Consider the following 19010-nt stretch of genomic DNA (forward strand, 5'->3'; position numbering starts at 1 on the left):
CTAAATCAGCATTGCTATTGAATCTTTTTGCTACAGAGTACAGTGTAGATAAAATATCCCTTTGTGTTAGTTAGGAAAGATTTTCTTTTTGCTGCTTTCCAGCCATAGACTTTGTTGCGCCTTGAAACTCATTATAAATACCCAATAAATAAATGAATGAGACATTGTGTCTTTTTGCAGTTGTTGGCTCCCTGACCTGAATTTTTGGAGGCAAGTAAAGCCCTCAACTTTGACTTCCCTTGCTTTTGCTCCCTTTTTTAGGAGGCGATTGACCAGTTCCAAAGAATATCAGTACTAGGAGACCATTTCTACGTTTGTGGAATTCTTGTATTTTTAAAAATGCACACATCACCTTACCACTAAGTGCAGTTGGGATCCCTTTATATTTTTCTTTTGTACAATGTGTTCAGGACGGGCTGGCGGCAGCAGATATTTTTCTACCGTGTTTTTTTACTTGTGCACTTTTTGCATCTTTTAGCATATTGCCACTTAGAGTACCATATACTCAACAATGGCTGTGCCATGAGATTTTCTGCCTGTGCTTTGGCTATTTTGTGTCTTGCCCTTCAACCTGCCTTCTAATGTCTGGAATAGCTATATATGGAAGGTCCTTGTTGAAACAAAGTGTCAGTCTGCGTGCGTGCCCGGATGTTGGGGCTGTGTCGTTCTGGATCCAGTCTACAGTCAAGCCAGTGTCTCTGTTGCTGGGCGGTTGGAGGCTGTCTGTTAAGAAGGACTTTCCGAACCAGGCCTGTGGACAGATTCTGAGAGACCCAGGTGTTCTTATGAACAGCGACAAATACTAATGTTCAGCCAAACCCTATCTAGATATTGTGACTGAACAGCAAGGTATAGAATGGCGTCAGAGTGGTGAAGGTTTAATAAAGCACACACAGAGCACTCTTAATAATCAAAGTGAGGCAGAATCTATACAAACAGTTATTTATTTAGGCCTCAACTTTCTCAATGAAAAAGTAACACACTAAAACATTCACTACTAATATTAGACAGCACTAACACTTCACTTTTAAATACAGTTGGATTCACTTTTCAATGTACTGTACGTGTAGCAAAGCAAGTCAATTAACAAAATAGAGCCATGCAAGAATACAAACTTTGAGAACAAATAGGTTTAGAATAAAAACATCATACATAGCCTTAAGGTTCTAACCTTAATAAGTCTTTCCCTAGCTAGAAAAGAGCCCTTCGAGTCAACATGCCCCAATAAACATTTTTAGCGGGAAGTCTCTTTCCGGAGATTGCGCAAATGTTTGCTCTAGTCAATAAGTAGCTGTATGTGTTCCAAAGTTTAGGAAAAACAAGAGGAACATTTTTAAAAGACCCTCTCTCAATTCCACCATAGGAGGAGAACAAGGTGAAGATTTCAGGCCAGAACACTACTGTCCAAGGCTAGGCAGGTGAGAGATAGGGCCAGGACCTTACGCCCATAGAACCCTACGGAGACAGGGGAGGCTAAAAAAGGTATATTTACTCACCCCCCGTACTCTGATTCCCTCAGTGACCACCGCAGGTGTTCCTGAAATTGCTGGGCCTTCTGGATTCTGGCCTTGGTTCTGTTGAATGAAGCCCATGGGTTGTGGGTGCAGATGGACCGGATTCTGAATTTCCGACAGCTAGACCAGCATTTCCTCCAGCCAAGCCCTGGTGAAGCCGTGCCTCTCTCTGTCTCTTGATCTCAGGAGACCCTCGTCTGTGTTTCAACCCATAGACTGATGGGAACAACCTTTCCCACCCCCTGCTTCAGTATCCATGCCTGCTGATCCTTCATATGTGTCCCCGGACAACCCAGTGAACTGACCAGCTCTGTCCTTAGCTACATTGCTCCTTTGGTCATAGTTCAGTCTTGGAACTCTGCAGAATTTCTGCTTGTAGGACAAGATGCCTGTCCCTGCAGATTCAGCCTTCCTGACCGAAGAGAAACGGTGCAGGGCCTGCTCCTTTGAACTCGCCACAAGGATCGTATGTCGCCGCTTGATCGTGGTAGCTCCTGCTGCAACCCACCTTCTTTGTCTTCTGGGGGCCTCCTGGGATTGCCTGCTCTGTGGTCAAGCCATGGGTCAAGGGTGTCCAGTGTCCAGCTGTCCAGTCTCCAGTACAGTCTAATCAGCATCCTGAACTGCTGACTAGCTGGACCCGTTCCCGATGCTGAAATTTACCAGACACCCACGGCCACTGTGGGCTTTCCATAGAGTTCTGGTATTGGGAGATGTTAGGCAGAAACCTGTGCAGTTCCCTTGGGGAACACTGCAAAAGATTTAAGACTACAGGTATAGCAGTAAACCCACTTGGTAGCAGTCTGCACCACCCAGATTTACCTGGTAGCTGTGGCTGAGCAGTCAGACTTCCCTCAAGAAGAGTTAGGCAGTATGCAAAGTATACACAATATGTACTCAGACACAATAGCACAAGCAAACACTGACCAGAGCTTGGTTTCAAAAGTATATAGTTATTTATTTTCAAGAACACATAAGTTGAAGACACTCTAGAAAAGTATAGTAAAAACACTTCAAACACAGTTATAATGAAAGCAGTTTCCACCCTTACTCCTATCTAGCCAACTCTAAGTTAACACCACATAATTAAAACAGAGGTGAGTGCTTAACGTTAGATGACACTCTAGTAGGTTCAAGGAAGGGATAAAAAGAAACAGAAATGGGTTAAACACACCACTCTAAGGTCCAGAACACTTGCAATAGACTCAAAGAAGCACAAAGTCACAGGTGAGCAAAAGACACTAGGCAGGGCCCACTCTTAGAGTAGCCGGAGCGAAAATGTGCCCAAGATCACACTGTTATTAGGGATTCAAAGTCTTGCAAAGAGTTAGAAAGAGTTTAGAGTGGCTTAGAAAGTTTAGCCAGGGTGTTCCAGGCACTCCCAGGTTCGAAAGCCGGGGGCTAAATCTACCCCGTACAGTCGGTGGCAAGGGAAGCCAGGCGGAACACGGTACCTTAAGCGGAAAGGGTCCTCCAGCGGTGGCAGTTGTTCCAGGCAGTGGCAGCAAGGCTCGACGTCGGTCAGGGGAGAAGAAGTTCTCGCTGAAGAGCAGAAGAAGAAGGTCGTTGCACTGCCCGGGAAGAAACCAGCCGCGGAGTCCTCCGGTTAAAGGGTTGTACCGACTTTCGTGGTTGGGGTAAAAGTGGTGGGGTTCCGGTTGCCGGGGTGCTTGGCACTGGCAAGGCGGCCACGAGATACCTCGAGAAGCGAAAAGAAGGCGAAAACTGGTTGTCCCCACCAGTCAAGGGAAGGAGCCACTCCGTTAAGAGTTCTCCTCGGTCGTCGGGAAAAGTGGTGAGACGGTTCAGCAGGGCTCCACCGGGTGGTGTCGTCGAAGCAGGTCGGCTCAGCTCTTCCCTCGTCGGATTCTTGGTCCTGTGGCGACTTCTGAAGTTCCAGTCCCCAAAGCCCTGCTTTTATGCAGCAAACCCCCATTCACCCAGCCTAGCTGTCACTCAAACATGCTAAGTGGTGAGCCGGCCGGCTCACCACTTGGGCCAATCAGGACGGAGTGCGACTTGAGTTACCAAGGTAACTCAGTCCAGGGTGCCTAAATCCCCCTCCACCCCTCCTAAGTACCCCAGACAGAGTGGCACCACTTTGGAGGGCTTCTGTGGAGAAGCCCGCCAAAAGTGGAACAAAGGGCTCCACTTTGGGTCAGAGTTACAGAGGCGAACGCCAACGACATTTTAGAATCAAGTTTTGGCAAAAAGTCCCAACCGGAGTTATAATAATAAATATATAAACCGGCGGTATGTTTAAGGCTACCGTAAATAAATAATTAAATGTGTTAGCCTAAAACAATGGGAAATCCCATAGGAAAATATTCGCGGTCGAATATAAAAAGTAGTTTCCACTGCCACCAGCCAAAACTCGATCAGGGGGGACGGAGACGTGCCCCCTCGACTAACAGACCCTGGGGCAATCGAATTGCCCCAGCCAGTACGTCCACAATATGATGGTTTGTACTGGTTCTGTTCAGGATTCAAGACTAGCAAAGTCTTTGGTGACTTTACATGCCCTGGGAGACAGTAGTCAGTCCCAGGGTATGGAGTCTATGCCGGGGAGTCCCTAGGACACCCCTGGGTCACGGCACAGAGGGTGCTGTGTAACCCACATCACAAAAATACATGAGGCCCTATGGAGTAAAAGACCCCATAGCCCATTCAACACAAGGTTTAACCAAGAAAACACACTTCAACATGTCCAAGAGTGAGGGTAAAATAGTCTCACTCTTGGCAGGGGAGAAAAAATAAACCCAGAAATCCAGCAAAGCTGCTGGGGGACTCACTAGGTAGGGAAATTCAACCTAAACAGAGAATTCTCCCTAACACTCGCCCCCCCCAGACTAAGGGACAGGAGGATTTAATCCACTCCTGGATGAACCTCATACCTCTAGTCGATGATATACATCCTAGAGAGTCCATCAGCATTTTGATGGTGACACCCTGACCTGTGCTCAATGGTGAAATCAAACCCTTGCAGGCAGATTGACCATCTCAATAGTTTTGGATTTTCCCCTTTCATTTGCATTAACCATCTCAAGGGTTGGTGGTCAGTCTGAATAACAAAAGTAGAACCATACAAGTATGGCCTAAACTTCTTCAGTGCCCACACAATAGCAAAGCATTCTCTTTCGATAGTTGCCCACCTTGTCTCAGGATCCTTCAGTTTCCTACTGATGAAGCAAATGGGGTGCTCCCTACCCTTCTCATCCAGTTGGCTTAGAACTGCACCTATACCTACATTGGAAGCATCAGTTTGTACAATGAAAGGTTGGTGGTAGTCAGGAGCTCTCAATACTGGAGCTTGGCAAAGAGCTCTCTTCAGTTTTTCAAAGGCCTGATTGCACTCCTCATTCCATTTTACCTTTTTAGGGAATTTGGGAGAGGAGATGACATTCAGTGGAGAAGCTATGGTCCCATAGTTCTCAATGAAATTCCTGCAATATCCAGTGAGGCCTAGAAAAGCTCTCACTTGGGTTTGAGTAGTTGGTGTTGTCCAATTTTGCACAGCTTCAATCTTGCTGGGCAAAGGCCTTATTTCTCCACCTCCTACCTCATGTCCAAGGTAGACCACTTTACTTTGACCAATCTGGCACTTACTGGCTTTGATTGTCAAATGGGCCTGTTCCAGAGCCTGCAACACATGTCCTAGGTGGTTCACATGTTCTTCCCAGGAGTGGCTGAAGACTGCAATGTCATCCAAGTATGCCATGCAGAAATCTTCCATCCCAGCCAGAACTTGGTTCACCATCCTTTGGAATGTGGCAGGTGCATTTTTTAGTCCAAAAGGCATGACCTTAAACTGGTACAAGCCAACTGGGGTTGAAAATGCAGTTTTCTCCTTGGCATGGTCTGTCAGGGCTATTTGCCAATAGCCTGACGTCAGGTCAAATGTGCTGAGGTACTTGGCTGCACCAAGTTTATCCACCAACTCATCTGTCCTGGGCAAAGGGTGGGCATCAGTCTTGGTGACTGCATTTAGAGCTCTATAGTCCACACAGAATCTCAAATCTTTGGATCCTGCCTTTGGTACTAACACAACTGGGCTAGACCATGGACTAGTAGAGGGCTCTATTACCCCGAGATCAAGCATCTTCTTGACCTCTCCTTTGATGTGGGTTCTGATATGTTCTGACATTCTGTATCCTCTGCTTTTGACTGGCAGACAGTCACCAGTGAGTATCTCATGCTGGCCCCAAGGGGTCAAGCCTGGTGATAGTGAGAACAGGGAGGCAAACTGATTTAACATAGATTTGCACTCCTCTTGTTGCTCAGGTGTCAGGTCTGAAGAGAGATTGACTCCTTCAACTTTTTCATCTAAAGGCACACCTCTGAGGAGATCAGGGAGAGATTCACTCTCTTCTTCCTCTGCAGCTGAAGCTAGAAGCAAGGCTCCTACATCAGGTCTGGAGATGTATGCTTTTAGTCGGTTGGTGTGGAAGACTCTAGGAGCTTCCCTGGGTCTGCCCAGATCCACCAGATAGTTGACCTCTCCAAGTTTTCCCACAATCTTGAAGGGTCCCATCCATTTGTCTTGCAAGGCCCTCTGCCTTGTTGGGAGCATAACTAGAACTAGCTGGTCTTGAGTAAACTCAACCATGTTAGCCTTCTGGTCGTGCCAATGTTTGACCAGAGCTTGACCAGCTTTCAAGTTGTCACTTGCTTCTGCCATCATGTGTGACATTCTCCTCCGGAGACCTATCACATAGTCAGTCACTCTGACTGGTTTGAGGGGAGGAGCACCTTCCAATCCCTCCTTAATCAGGGCCAATGGACCTCTGACTGGATGGCCATAGAGAAGCTCAAAGGGAGAATAACCTACTCCCTCCTGAGGGACTTCTCTATAAGCAAAGAGAAGGCATGGCAGTAGAAGGTCCCACTTTTTCTTAAGGGGTTCTTCTAAAGCACCTATCATGCTCTTCATGGTTCTGTTAAACCTTTCAACCAACCCGTTTGTCTGAGGGTGGTATGCGGTTGAGAACTTGTAGGTAACTCCACAGGTTTTCCACATGGCTTTCATGTAGTGGGACATAAAGTTTGACCCCCTGTCAGAGATTACCTCCTTAGGAAACCCAACCCTGGTAAAAATACCAAGGAGGGCCTTAGCCACAGCCGGAGCTGTAACAGTCCTCATAGGAATTGCCTCAGGGTACCTAGTAGCATGGTCTACTACAACAAGGATAAACCTGTTGCCTGAGGAGGTTGGGGGATCAAGGGGACCAACAATGTCAATCCCTACCCTCTCAAATGGGACTCCCACAACTGGGAGAGGCACTAAAGGTGCCACATTCTTGGAACCAACCTTACCAGAAGTCTGGCAGGTGTGGCAGCTCTTACAATATCTGTCTACTTCAGCCCCCATCTTTGGCCAATAAAAGTAGAGAGAGAGCCTTTCCTTGGTCTTCTTGAAACTCAAGTGACCAGCCAAAGGTATCTCATGGGCTAGTTGTAAGAACTGTTGTCTGTTCTCTTGTGGGACTACAAGGCGTTTGTAGTCTCCAGGTTCAGACTCAGTTGGTTCACTGTAGAAGAGGCCATCTTCCCAGTGTAACCTATACTTCCCAGGCTCTTGCCCATCAGCCTGAGAAGCTGCCTGGTGGCGGAGACCTTCCAGAGTTGGACATTCTCTTTGCCCCTTACGAAAAGCTGCCCTGCTAGGCCCACCTTCTGCCAGTAAAGACTGCAGCTCAGGATGGTCCTCAGGGTCCAAATCTCCAATAAGGTTGGGGCCTCCTTCTAGCTCTTCCTCAGAGTCTAGCCCAACCACACAGGGTTGTACCTCCCTCTCAGCCTCAGCTGGAGGTGGAGTTACAGGTGTAACTTTGGACAACCTAGGGGAAGTCCTTGTTGGAAGCACTGGAGTGCTTGCTGCTGGCTTTTTCCTAGGAGTCTTGGGTTGCCCCTTTGCTCCTGATCTGGTAGTAACTGCAGTAAGTTGCTCCAGTGGGAGAGGAGTGATTTCTGTCATCATCTCCTGAGATAACCCTCTCAGGGTTTTCTCTCTTGCAGGTTTTGTGAGTTCCTGTAACCTTTTGCTAGGGGGTCTGGGGGTATGAGATACAACTCCAAGAGCTTTGAGGTCATTACCCAACAGAACCCTACCTGGCACTTCACATTGTACACTGACAGGTATTTTTACAGCCATATCATTACATTGGATGAGAACTGGTAACTGGGGACACATCTGCACAGGCCCACCAGCTAACTTGGTGAGGCATTTGGGTGCCTTAGCAACATCCTCTGCCTTGAAAAATGATTCATCCACCACAGTTATGCTGGCTCCAGTGTCCCTAATGGCAGGAGTCTCCTGACCATTCACCTGGACACTGTCCTTATAATACTCTTTAGTATTATCTGGGATAGAGTTATAGACATCTAAATTCTGTTGTTCCCACAACCCTAGAGAGACTAAAGAAACACTAGCTGAGACTCCAGTGGGTTCATCAGCTAGTAATAGAAAGTTTCCACTTGCCATATGTACTTCCTCTTCTGGAGCGAAGGCTAAGGAGGCAAGCTGGACCCCTGAAGGTTTACCCTTACATCTGGGATCTCCTTTCACATGGTCAGTAGCCTTACAAACAAAGCATGAGCCAAAGGCTCGCTGGAATGGAGGCTTGTTCTGACCTCCTTCTGGTCTGGGACCAGGAGGTACACTAGCCTGATTTGGTTTCCCTTGTGGCTTACCCTTATAGTTTTGTTTGGGGCCCTCTTTGGAATTTGTAGTATTAGAATTCTCTTTGGAGTCCTTTTTAGGCTGTTTCTCCCCATCCTTCTTCTGAGTGACCCCAGAATCCTTGTGAGTGGCCCTGTTGGCAACCCACAAGTCAGCAGCCTTAGCTAGTTTCCGGGAATCTAATTCCTTGGAATCAGCCAAGTGTTGTCTGAGCTCAGGAGAGCAGGCATCATAAATAGTCTCCAACATAAACAAATTCTTCATACCTTCATAAGTGTTCACCTTGTAACCCTTAATCCACCCCTCTAAGTTTTTCAAACATTCATTCACCCAGGTAGCCCAAGGGGTACCATCATGCTTTTTGAGGCTCCTAAACCTCTTAAGATACTGGGAAGGGGTCTTCCCAAACCTAGCTATCAAAGCTAGTTTCACACATTCATAGTCCTTCCTATCCTCCTCCCCCATCTCCATTACCACATCAGTTGCAACAGGGGGAAGCCTAGAGAACAACCAGGTGAGTAAGTCATTTCCTGTGATGTTCTGGAGCCCATGATTATATTCAAACAGAGACAACCAATCCAACACATCCAACTTAGGCTCATACATACCAACCAATTCTTTAGGCATCCGGGGTCTTTTTGGACTGGAACTTCTAGAGGAGCCAGAGAGAGAAGCATTCTCAACAGATAATTTCTTCATTTCTAAGTCATACTCGAGCTCCATTTCCCTTAGCCTTAGTTCTTTGTCAGTTTGAGCATTAAGTTTCTTATACTCCAATTCTAGTTTCATTTTCTCCAGTTCAAAGTACTGAGGACTAAATGTGGGACCTGGTAAAGGTCCAGTAGGTACAGCAGGTAGAGCAGGCAGAGGCCTAGGGGGGACAGTCATAACAACCTCACCCTCCTCTTCTGACTCTTCCTCAGAATCATCAACATTTTGCTCCATGTTAACTTCAATACTGTCATCTACAGTTGCTGGAGTGGTAGGTTCCTCTGAACCATCACCCAGACTTTGGTTAGCTAACAATCTTTCAATCAGCTCCATTTTCTTGCCCTTAGTCAGGAGATCCTTATGTTTACAGAGCACTCTTAGACAATCAGCAGTTTTGGCTGCAAGGGACTCTTGACTATAGCTTTCTATAACTGACATGTTAGAGGATTACTTTTACAGTGCTAAGCTTTGTGGTTAGTTGCACTAAGGTATCTAAAGCACAATAAAATGTATACTCAATACAAATCCCACCGCTGTACACCAGTGTTAGGCAGAAACCTGTGCAGTTCCCTTGGGGAACACTGCAAAAGATTTAAGACTACAGGTATAGCAGTAAACCCACTTGGTAGCAGTCTGCACCACCCAGATTTACCTGGTAGCTGTGGCTGAGCAGTCAGACTTCCCTCAAGAAGAGTTAGGCAGTATGCAAAGTATACACAATATGTACTCAGACACAATAGCACAAGCAAACACTGACCAGAGCTTGGTTTCAAAAGTATATCGTTATTTATTTTCAAGAACACATAAGTTGAAGACACTCTAGCAAAGTATAGTAAAAACACTTCAAACACAGTTATAATGAAAGCAGTTTCCACCCTTACTCCTATCTAGCCAACTCTAAGTTAACACCACATAATTAAAACAGAGGTGAGTGCTTAACGTTAGATGACACTCTAGTAGGTTCAAGGAAGGGATAAAAAGAAACAGAAATGGGTTAAACACACCACTCTAAGGTCCAGAACACTTGCAATAGACTCAAAGAAGCACAAAGTCACAGGTGAGCAAAAGTCACTAGGCAGGGCCCACTCTTAGAGTAGCCGGAGCGAAAATGTGCCCAAGATCACACTGTTATTAGGGATTCAAAGTCTTGCAAAGAGTTAGAAAGAGTTTAGAGTGGCTTAGAAAGTTTAGCCAGGGTGTTCCAGGCACTCCCAGGTTCGAAAGCCGGGGGCTAAATCTACCCCGTACAGTCGGTGGCAAGGGAAGCCAGGCGGAACACGGTACCTTAAGCGGAAAGGGTCCTCCAGCGGTGGCAGTTGTTCCAGGCAGTGGCAGCAAGGCTCGACGTCGGTCAGGGGAGAAGAAGTTCTCGCTGAAGAGCAGAAGAAGAAGGTCGTTGCACTGCCCGGGAAGAAACCAGCCGCGGAGTCCTCCGGTTAAAGGGTTGTACCGACTTTCGTGGTTGGGGTAAAAGTGGTGGGGTTCCGGTTGCCGGGGTGCTTGGCACTGGCAAGGCGGCCACGAGATACCTCGAGAAGCGAAAAGAAGGCGAAAACTGGTTGTCCCCACCAGTCAAGGGAAGGAGCCACTCCGTTAAGAGTTCTCCTCGGTCGTCGGGAAAAGTGGTGAGACGGTTCAGCAGGGCTCCACCGGGTGGTGTCGTCGAAGCAGGTCGGCTCAGCTCTTCCCTCGTCGGATTCTTGGTCCTGTGGCGACTTCTGAAGTTCCAGTCCCCAAAGCCCTGCTTTTATGCAGCAAACCCCCATTCACCCAGCCTAGCTGTCACTCAAACATGCTAAGTGGTGAGCCGGCCGGCTCACCACTTGGGCCAATCAGGACGGAGTGCGACTTGAGTTACCAAGGTAACTCAGTCCAGGGTGCCTAAATCCCCCTCCACCCCTCCTAAGTACCCCAGACAGAGTGGCACCACTTTGGAGGGCTTCTGTGGAGAAGCCCGCCAAAAGTGGAACAAAGGGCTCCACTTTGGGTCAGAGTTACAGAGGCGAACGCCAACGCCATTTTAGAATCAAGTTTTGGCAAAAAGTCCCAACCGGAGTTATAATAATAAATATATAAACCGGCGGTATGTTTAAGGCTACCGTAAATAAATAATTAAATGTGTTAGCCTAAAACAATGGGAAATCCCATAGGAAAATATTCGCGGTCGAATATAAAAAGTAGTTTCCACTGCCACCAGCCAAAACTCGATCAGGGGGGACGGAGACGTGCCCCCTCGACTAACAGACCCTGGGGCAATCGAATTGCCCCAGCCAGTACGTCCACAATATGATGGTTTGTACTGGTTCTGTTCAGGATTCAAGACTAGCAAAGTCTTTGGTGACTTTACATGCCCTGGGAGACAGTAGTCAGTCCCAGGGTATGGAGTCTATGCCGGGGAGTCCCTAGGACACCCCTGGGTCACGGCACAGAGGGTGCTGTGTAACCCACATCACAAAAATACATGAGGCCCTATGGAGTAAAAGACCCCATAGCCCATTCAACACAAGGTTTAACCAAGAAAACACACTTCAACATGTCCAAGAGTGAGGGTAAAAGAGTCTCACTCTTGGCAGGGGAGAAAAAATAAACCCAGAAATCCAGCAAAGCTGCTGGGGGACTCACTAGGTAGGGAAATTCAACCTAAACAGAGAATTCTCCCTAACAGGAGAGAAACCTGTAAGGACTTTGCTTACCTTTTATTCTTCACTTCTAACACATTTACCTGCAACCGTTGTCTTTTACAACTCTTGTTCGTGAATCCCTCAGTAAATCCTCCTACACAGTGCAACTGGATATGGTGGCTTTTGGGCACTTGTGCCCCAATTCCTAGCAGGATGGGACCTATGAAGAACTAGGAACCATGATCTAGGTTTTCTTGTAGGTGTTCTACCTGTTCTCTAACAAATTACTTGCCTGTCTCCAGCTGGTTCTAAATTGCAATTTTCTGTGTTTCTCACTTATTATACACAGTTACTTAAAGAGTTGCTCTTAACATTGCTTAACTGTTGCATAACTGTTGTTGTGGTTCTGTTAAATTATATCTGTGTGTGTAGTAGTAGTTGTGTGACAATGCTTACTGTGACAAATCTCGTGATGTCGTCCCTTCTATCATAGGGGTAGCCCCTTCTCATGAGGCCAGGGAGGTGAGGACGCTACCCGATAGTCCCCCTGGTAGTGGTACTCAGCAGGTGGATCTCATGTGGAGGGATACCCCATGTTGGACTAGGGACGAATATCCAGGGAGAACGTGATATTCCAAACATCCACCACATGCAAATCCCCCCTCCACTCTTATGCACTTCACCTCTACAACCCGCACTTCCATGTATGTTATGCTACTCGACAACCCATTTCCCACTGAGACGAGTAAGAGTAGGGACTACCCAAAGGAAACATGCTTTTCCTCTACTGGGACAAAGAAGAGTAAAGACTACCCAATTTGGCAATTACTGGAACGAGGAGGAGGTGCAGAACCATAAAGAATATTCCCAGAACCTCTGATGAGCATTGTACTGTTTCTCGAATACTTATGGGATATGGGATAATCCATCATAAAAACAGAGAAAGGACTGAGGAAGACCGAGAGAAGCCTTCCCTGGAGGAACCGCGGGCGTTGGGCATGCTCAAGCTGTCGGGGAACAGAAGAGGCTGCTAAACACAAACTTACTGGGTCTATGGTGGTGCTCCCAATCGTTCCAACGTAGAAGGACCATCCTGCCAGAGGAAGAAGCAGCAGTCTAGGCCGGCAAAGCCAAGGGACAGCACAGTCGAGAGGAGACAAGCTCGCTGTCGGACTGAACGCTGCAGGGCTGCCGCAGCACGCCTTAGGAAGGTAGAACACCAAAACTGAAGTTGAAATACCCGGAGACCAACCAAAACTGACCGTGATGACTCTAAAGGTACAGGGGTGACCAGGAAAGTTGGTAGAGGCAGAAGGGAGCAGTGGGATACCCTGTCCCAGCCAATCAGGGAGCAAAAGGTAATCCTTGGGAACAAAGTTAATTTCCCGAACACCCAAGAAAGAAACCAAGTAAGACGGGTCTCGGACCCGCACTCATTAATGAAGATCAACATCTTTCATCTTCATAGTCGCAGTGCTTGACAGGATGGGGAACCAGATCTTCCAGAGAGAAGTAAGAAAAGTTGCAGTACTTGGCAGGATAGTGAAGCAGGTCTGCCAGAGAGAAGAAGAGAAACAGGGGTCAGGGAGCCCAACCGAAAAGTGGGGCATCTCCCATGCATCCGTACTTGCAGGAGAGCTAGCCAAGGGGGCAGAACAAAAAAGGAGAGAACCAGGGGTCTGGGAACCCAACAAGGAAGTGAGATGACCTCCTAGTGGTCCAACTTGGCAGGAGAGCAAACCAAGTGGGCCGAAACAGCAAGAGAAACCATGGTCTGGAATCTGAAATGCACACAGTATGAGTCATCTTCCTTGTCGTACTTGGTAAAGGGAAGATACCAAGTAAACCCCAATCAAAGAAGAGAAGTTAAGAACTGTGTGTTTTGAAGCAAACGTGTAAAAGGCCAGGAGAAGGGAGACATTCCCCTCTTTATTTTAGTATAATACAAGTTTATGCCAACAACCATGCCATCTGTGTGTCAGTCTCCTCTTTCTACACCCTTACATTACCCAGGGCTTTGTTGCTTAGTGTATTCAAAGGCCCAATAAATAGTTACATATGTTTGTATATCTCATGTCTAACTTGAATTATTGGCGGGCTGTATGTATGTCTCGTAGCCTTAGACCACTCTCATGAGTCTAAGACTTACTACTCTGCTCTCTACCTTGATTGAGTTTGGGTAGACAACAGTGTCTTCTCCCTGTTCATTATAATAGTTTGGTGCCCTCAACCCAAGGGTTGATTCTGAAAATCCATCTTGACAGTATTGTATTTTGGTTTTCTATAGAGTGACCCTAGCTAGGAAGCAACAGAGAGCCATAGATGTCATTGAAGGTAACGTATGATTCGGCTCTCTGATCCGAGAGCCGACGCGAAGGGACGCTAATATATACGAAGTGTTGCGGAAACAGAAGGAAGGTGGGATTATCCCATATAATGAAGAGTGCAGCAAACTGAATATGGAGATAGTGACATGATGATGTGACTAATGCCCTGATTTGAAAAAGGCCCATGAAAGCCAAAACATGTGTAATCACAAATGGCTAATCCACATAAGTGGAGGAAAAGTTTGGTTAAACTAATAATAAATACAAACGTTTCTTACAAATTCAAATGTGGCGCATGGTCTTTTGAGAGAGCGTATACCCCATGATCTGTGTTGCCACTGCAATGGTGTTCCAGTTGGCAAGTGCATAGCAAGAGAAGGTTTCTATTTGTTTTCCTCGCATGGCAGTTTAATCACAAGCCTAGTGATGTCCTTGCTCCTGAAGTAGCATGACCCACCAGAGCTGCTGAGTTTTGCAACTAGATAGGCACGTGTGTGAGAGGTGGTTTCTTTGTAGGTGTAATATAGGCACGTGCGTGTGTGTGTGTGTGTTTGTTTTCGTTTGTTTGTTTGTTTTTGTTTGTTCTGGGACTGTCTAGTCCCAATGCACATCCATGGTACCTGAATAGTTGTTGTGAGCAGTGGTTATCCACAATTGGATAGGCACTCACAGTTTGAATGGTGCTGTCATGCATGCTGGACGTGGTCCTACCTCCTACGCTCGTAGAACAGCTAGACCGTCCTATTCCAAATGGCGGTTGTTCGATACGTTGCCGGGAAAGCGGCGTTTGCACTTTTCACGTCGCTAACCTCACGTGTATTCTGCTTCGTCACGTGAACTACGGCATTACGTATTTAAGCAGCGTGGAAACTTCACTCGCTGCTTCTGATCGAATCATTTGGCGTTGTGTAGCTGAACCTCCGATCTGCATCCTTGCAAGTTACTACAGCTACTTTTTGGGCCTTCTATAGCGTGTTTTCCGCCACACGCTGATTCCTGGAGCTGTTTGGTTGCGTCTAAATCCACACGCGCACGTTGTCTTCAAACGCGGCTGGCCTGGGCTGCGTGAATCCTGTTCGCGTGCAAATCCACACGGGCACGCTATCTTCAAGCACGGCTGGCCTGGACTGCGTGAATCCTGCTCGCGTGTCAATCCACACGTGCACGTTGTCTTCAAACGCAGCTGTCCTGGGCTGCGTGAATCCTGTTCGCGTGTAAATCCACACGCATACTTTGTCTTCAAGCGCTGCTGGCCCGGACTGCGTGAATCCTGCTCGCGTGTAAAATCCACACGCGCACGTTGTCTTCAAACACGGCTGTCCTGGGCTGCGTGAACCCTGTTTGCGTGTAAATCCACACGCATATGTTGTCTTCAAGCGCTGCTGGCCTGGACTGCATGAATCCTGCTCGCGTGTAAATCCACACGCACACTTTGTCTTCAAGCGCTGTTGGCCTGGACTGCGTGAATCCTAATCGCGTGTAAATCCACACGCACACGCTATTTTCTTCGCGGCTGTACAGAACCGCGTGTACTTTGTTTATACCATAAAAAGGGCGCTATTTCCAACTCCTGCACCTGTGATATCAACAGGGGGATTGATTCATTTCTATGCTTTACTCTACGTGGGAAGGAAGCTTTTCAAGGATTATTGGAAGGTTACAGTGAACAGTACTTTGGACGCTATCCTGTGGTGCATTCAACCCGGTATCTAGCGTGAGCCTCGTTCCATTCGGGATAAGTCTCCCTTACTAATCTTCCCTTCCTTGTCGTTTGTTCTACCTTGGATTTCCTCAAGAGACTCTGCTGGATTCTTCTGCCCTAGACTTAAGGCCAGTGTGTGCATTCATGTCATTTTCTGTTCCATCATACTCAGGTTGGGGCAGTTATTTATGATACTTTATTTTGTTCTAGGCTGACTTCCTATACCTTACCCACGCCCTTTCCAGTGATCCATCGCTCTGCCTGTTTTACCAGTCAGAGAGTTGTATCATTTGGAAGGTCTTAACTTGACTTCACAACTATCAAATCGTGTGAACAGGGTTCCGGAAGACCCTACCACCTGTATCCTTTTGAGTACCGTATCCTTTTCAGTTAATACTTTGTTGCTCTCCGACAGGTGCAGATCCTTACCATTGGTGGGCTTGGACATGCTCCCTGCCCAAATCCTGGATAAAAGGAGGGACCCTGCTGCTTTTTGATTGATGTAGCCAACACCTCTATGAAGAAGTGTAGCCCCCTGACGACCCCTGAAGCTGGCCAGCACAGACTGCACTGCTGTCCCAGTGAAGCCATGCTCCTCTGCCTGATCTTAAGAACACTCTAGTCGGTGCCTCGATCCCTGGACCAGTGGGAACAACCAGTCTTGACACCTGCCTCAGGATCCCTGCCTTCTGAGTATTTTGGAAGTGTCGCTGGGACAATCAGTGGACTGACCAGCTCTCTACTGGCCTACCTCTCTGCAGCAATCGCCATTCTGCATACATCCTTGTAACTTGGTCGATCTTCAACTTGTGTAACAAGTGTAAGGGTGTAGAAGTAAGAGACTGACACACGGGTGGCATGTTGTTGGTTATAGACTTTTATTTAAATCCAAAAGAAAAGGAACAGCCCAACTTTCCCTGTTTCTAAGAGGGGGTCCCCAGCATCAAACTAAGGATTCTGTCAGGAGGTCTTGTCAAAAGTAAATGGTACACCGTTGTGTCAGAAACCTATTCCCTTCCCTTAGACTCTAAATCAACTAATGAGAAAAATTAATATATTGTTGGGTCAGAAGAATGATTGTACTTACACCTTCACTTATAGGGCAAAATGAAATGTTCTTCGTCAAGGACAGAACAGCAAAACAAAGTATCAAAGGTTCCTTGGACTGACTCTCCACAAAGGCACAAAGAAAATAGTCTTGTATCTTCACAATGTTCACAACTCCTGGGGGAATGGTTCCCTTCCCACTGGTCTTTCTCAGGTTTTTTAGGATGCTAAGAGAACGACTTCCTTCTTTTGGCTGTCGCAGAGTGTTCACAAAACACCAGGGGGTATGACACCCTTCCCCTGGTCTCAGACTACTTATAGTGCCAAGTGATTGACTCACTTTTCTTGGCTTTTTGCAGAGTGTTCACAGCACACCAGGGGGTATGAATTGCTTCCCCTGGTTTCAGACTTCTTTCACCATCAACCTGTTTTTTCACTTGGCCAGGTATTACTAATACAAAGCTCCCACACTGTGTCAAGCATAAAACTTCCTTTCCCTTGCTTTGCTTATGGACTCAGTCAGCCTGACTCCCTTTGCTTTCCGACACTCTAACTATTAAGATTGATAAGGATACTTCAATGGGTGCGGGTCCCAGACTCGCAGATACAGTACCCTTGCTATACTCTTCTGCCAGGTACTGTGACTATAATGATTATTCTGGAGGCCTTGATGCCTTTATGCATCCCAGACTCTCACTTTCTTCTTTCCATGTTCAGTCCACCTGCTTTACTAACCTGCCAGGTGCTGAGACTATGATGATCAACTTGGATGCTTTCACAACTTCATATACCCTCAGTGTTGGGGTCCCACACCTGTGACTCTCGTTTCCCTTCAGGTTCCCAGCTTCTACACCATTTCCTTGGGCCCCTTCCTCCTCCCCTCAAACTCGGTCTGCATGGTCCTCAGTGCTCTCAGGGCTTTCTACATGCTTCTGGCCTACCTCATTGTTTCCTCGCCGGTCAGGGGTTCCCTCTTGCTGGCAGCAGCTCCGCAAGGGACATTTAGTTGTGGCGATCCGCACGTTCGCCGTCCTAATGGGGCACCAGGAGCTGCTGCTTCCTCCTTCGTGGAGCGGTCCTCCCACGCCGGACCCTCCTTGTGCTTGTGTACTCCCTTTACCCCGTCACGGTCTGCCTTCTTTCCAGTGCCTCTTTCTCTCCACCCCTGACTCCTCCAGGGAGGGCTCAACATTAGTCTTCCTCAGTTTTTATACTTCGATAAAGTCCATATTGACTAGACTGCTCACTTTGGTTCTGCAGGGTACTCTTTAGTACTCCGTGCCTCTTCCTCATCTCAGTACTAAATGGATTAGTCTCCCAAGAACTAACAGATATTGCCTTTGTTTTGGTATTAGGAAGGTGAACTCTATTTGGGTAGCCGCTACTCTTCATCATCCCAGTACTTCCTATACTTGAAGTATAAGCAAATCACAGGAGAACAGTGGAAATGGTACTGGTATGGGTTGGTGAGGAAGGTGGGCTAGGGTAAGGTGGGTTCTTCAGTGTTCACCATAATAGGGTATCCTCCCAAAATCCTCTCCCTGGGCTGTATTTGGAAATCTATCTTAACAGTAGTCCCAAAAAAATACATTGTATGGCAAAAACAAGACGTATGTATACATTCTAATCTTGTGGGGTTGGCGATCAGTAAAACCTGTGTCTTCCTTTCCAAATCTGAGCCCCCTTGGGAACATTATTTATTTTAATTGTTCTGGCACTCTGGACCTCCTGGGTGCCATGCACTCAAAAGGTGAAGTTAACTCTGGCACTTGGAGAAATTGACAAAGAAACAGTGCATTTTTTGTGAAAAGAGTTCATTACATTGACCCTACCATCTCTGAGCTGAATGTTTTGGACTTAGCAAAATGTTCTCTGTTTTTGAGCCATTGAGTTTAAGAAGGCTCTGAGTCATCCAGTCCTCTCTCCTTCAGTCCGATCGATATAATAGATAGGTGAAAATCATTAACAATGAAACACAGTCCATTTTGGCTTTGAACGGTTTACCTAGCCAATCACATAAAGATAGGTGGTGAGATATGGGAGCCCTTAGGATCATATAATGGGAGAAGAAATAAAAGGCACTGTGCCGCTGTCCTCTATTGTCAGTCACTGAGAAAAGAATATAAGCAAAAACCTGAAACATAGACAGTGGAGGGGTCTGGCTGCTATGAAAGATTCACTCTGTCAAATGTTGCAAGCGGGTATGTTAAAAGAGGTGGCCTGACTGGCCAACATGTTCCTGTGTGTGATGGCTGAGATGAGGCATTTCTCACCAATTCATTATATTTATCAGACATGTTTGCACACTTAATCATTGTGGCATGACTGTCTCATAGTGCTTATAAGACTTAAGTAGGTAGACTGGAAAGTAGGATATCCCACACTTATCCCGTTACTTTACTGACAGGA

At 46.8% G+C, this 19010-nt stretch overlaps 1 protein-coding gene across 5 annotated transcripts in view; it reads left to right on the forward strand.

The window, feature by feature from the left end:
• The window catches only part of KIF13A (kinesin family member 13A), a 2203773-nt gene that overhangs the window by 1473122 nt on the left and 711641 nt on the right, over positions 1 to 19010 (forward strand). The gene's annotated exons all lie outside the window — the stretch shown is intronic.

Source organism: Ambystoma mexicanum, chromosome 5p (assembly GCF_040938575.1).
Source record: "Ambystoma mexicanum isolate Mex_15411 chromosome 5p, UKY_AmexF1_1, whole genome shotgun sequence".
Classification (NCBI taxonomy): Eukaryota; Metazoa; Chordata; class Amphibia; order Caudata; family Ambystomatidae; genus Ambystoma; species Ambystoma mexicanum.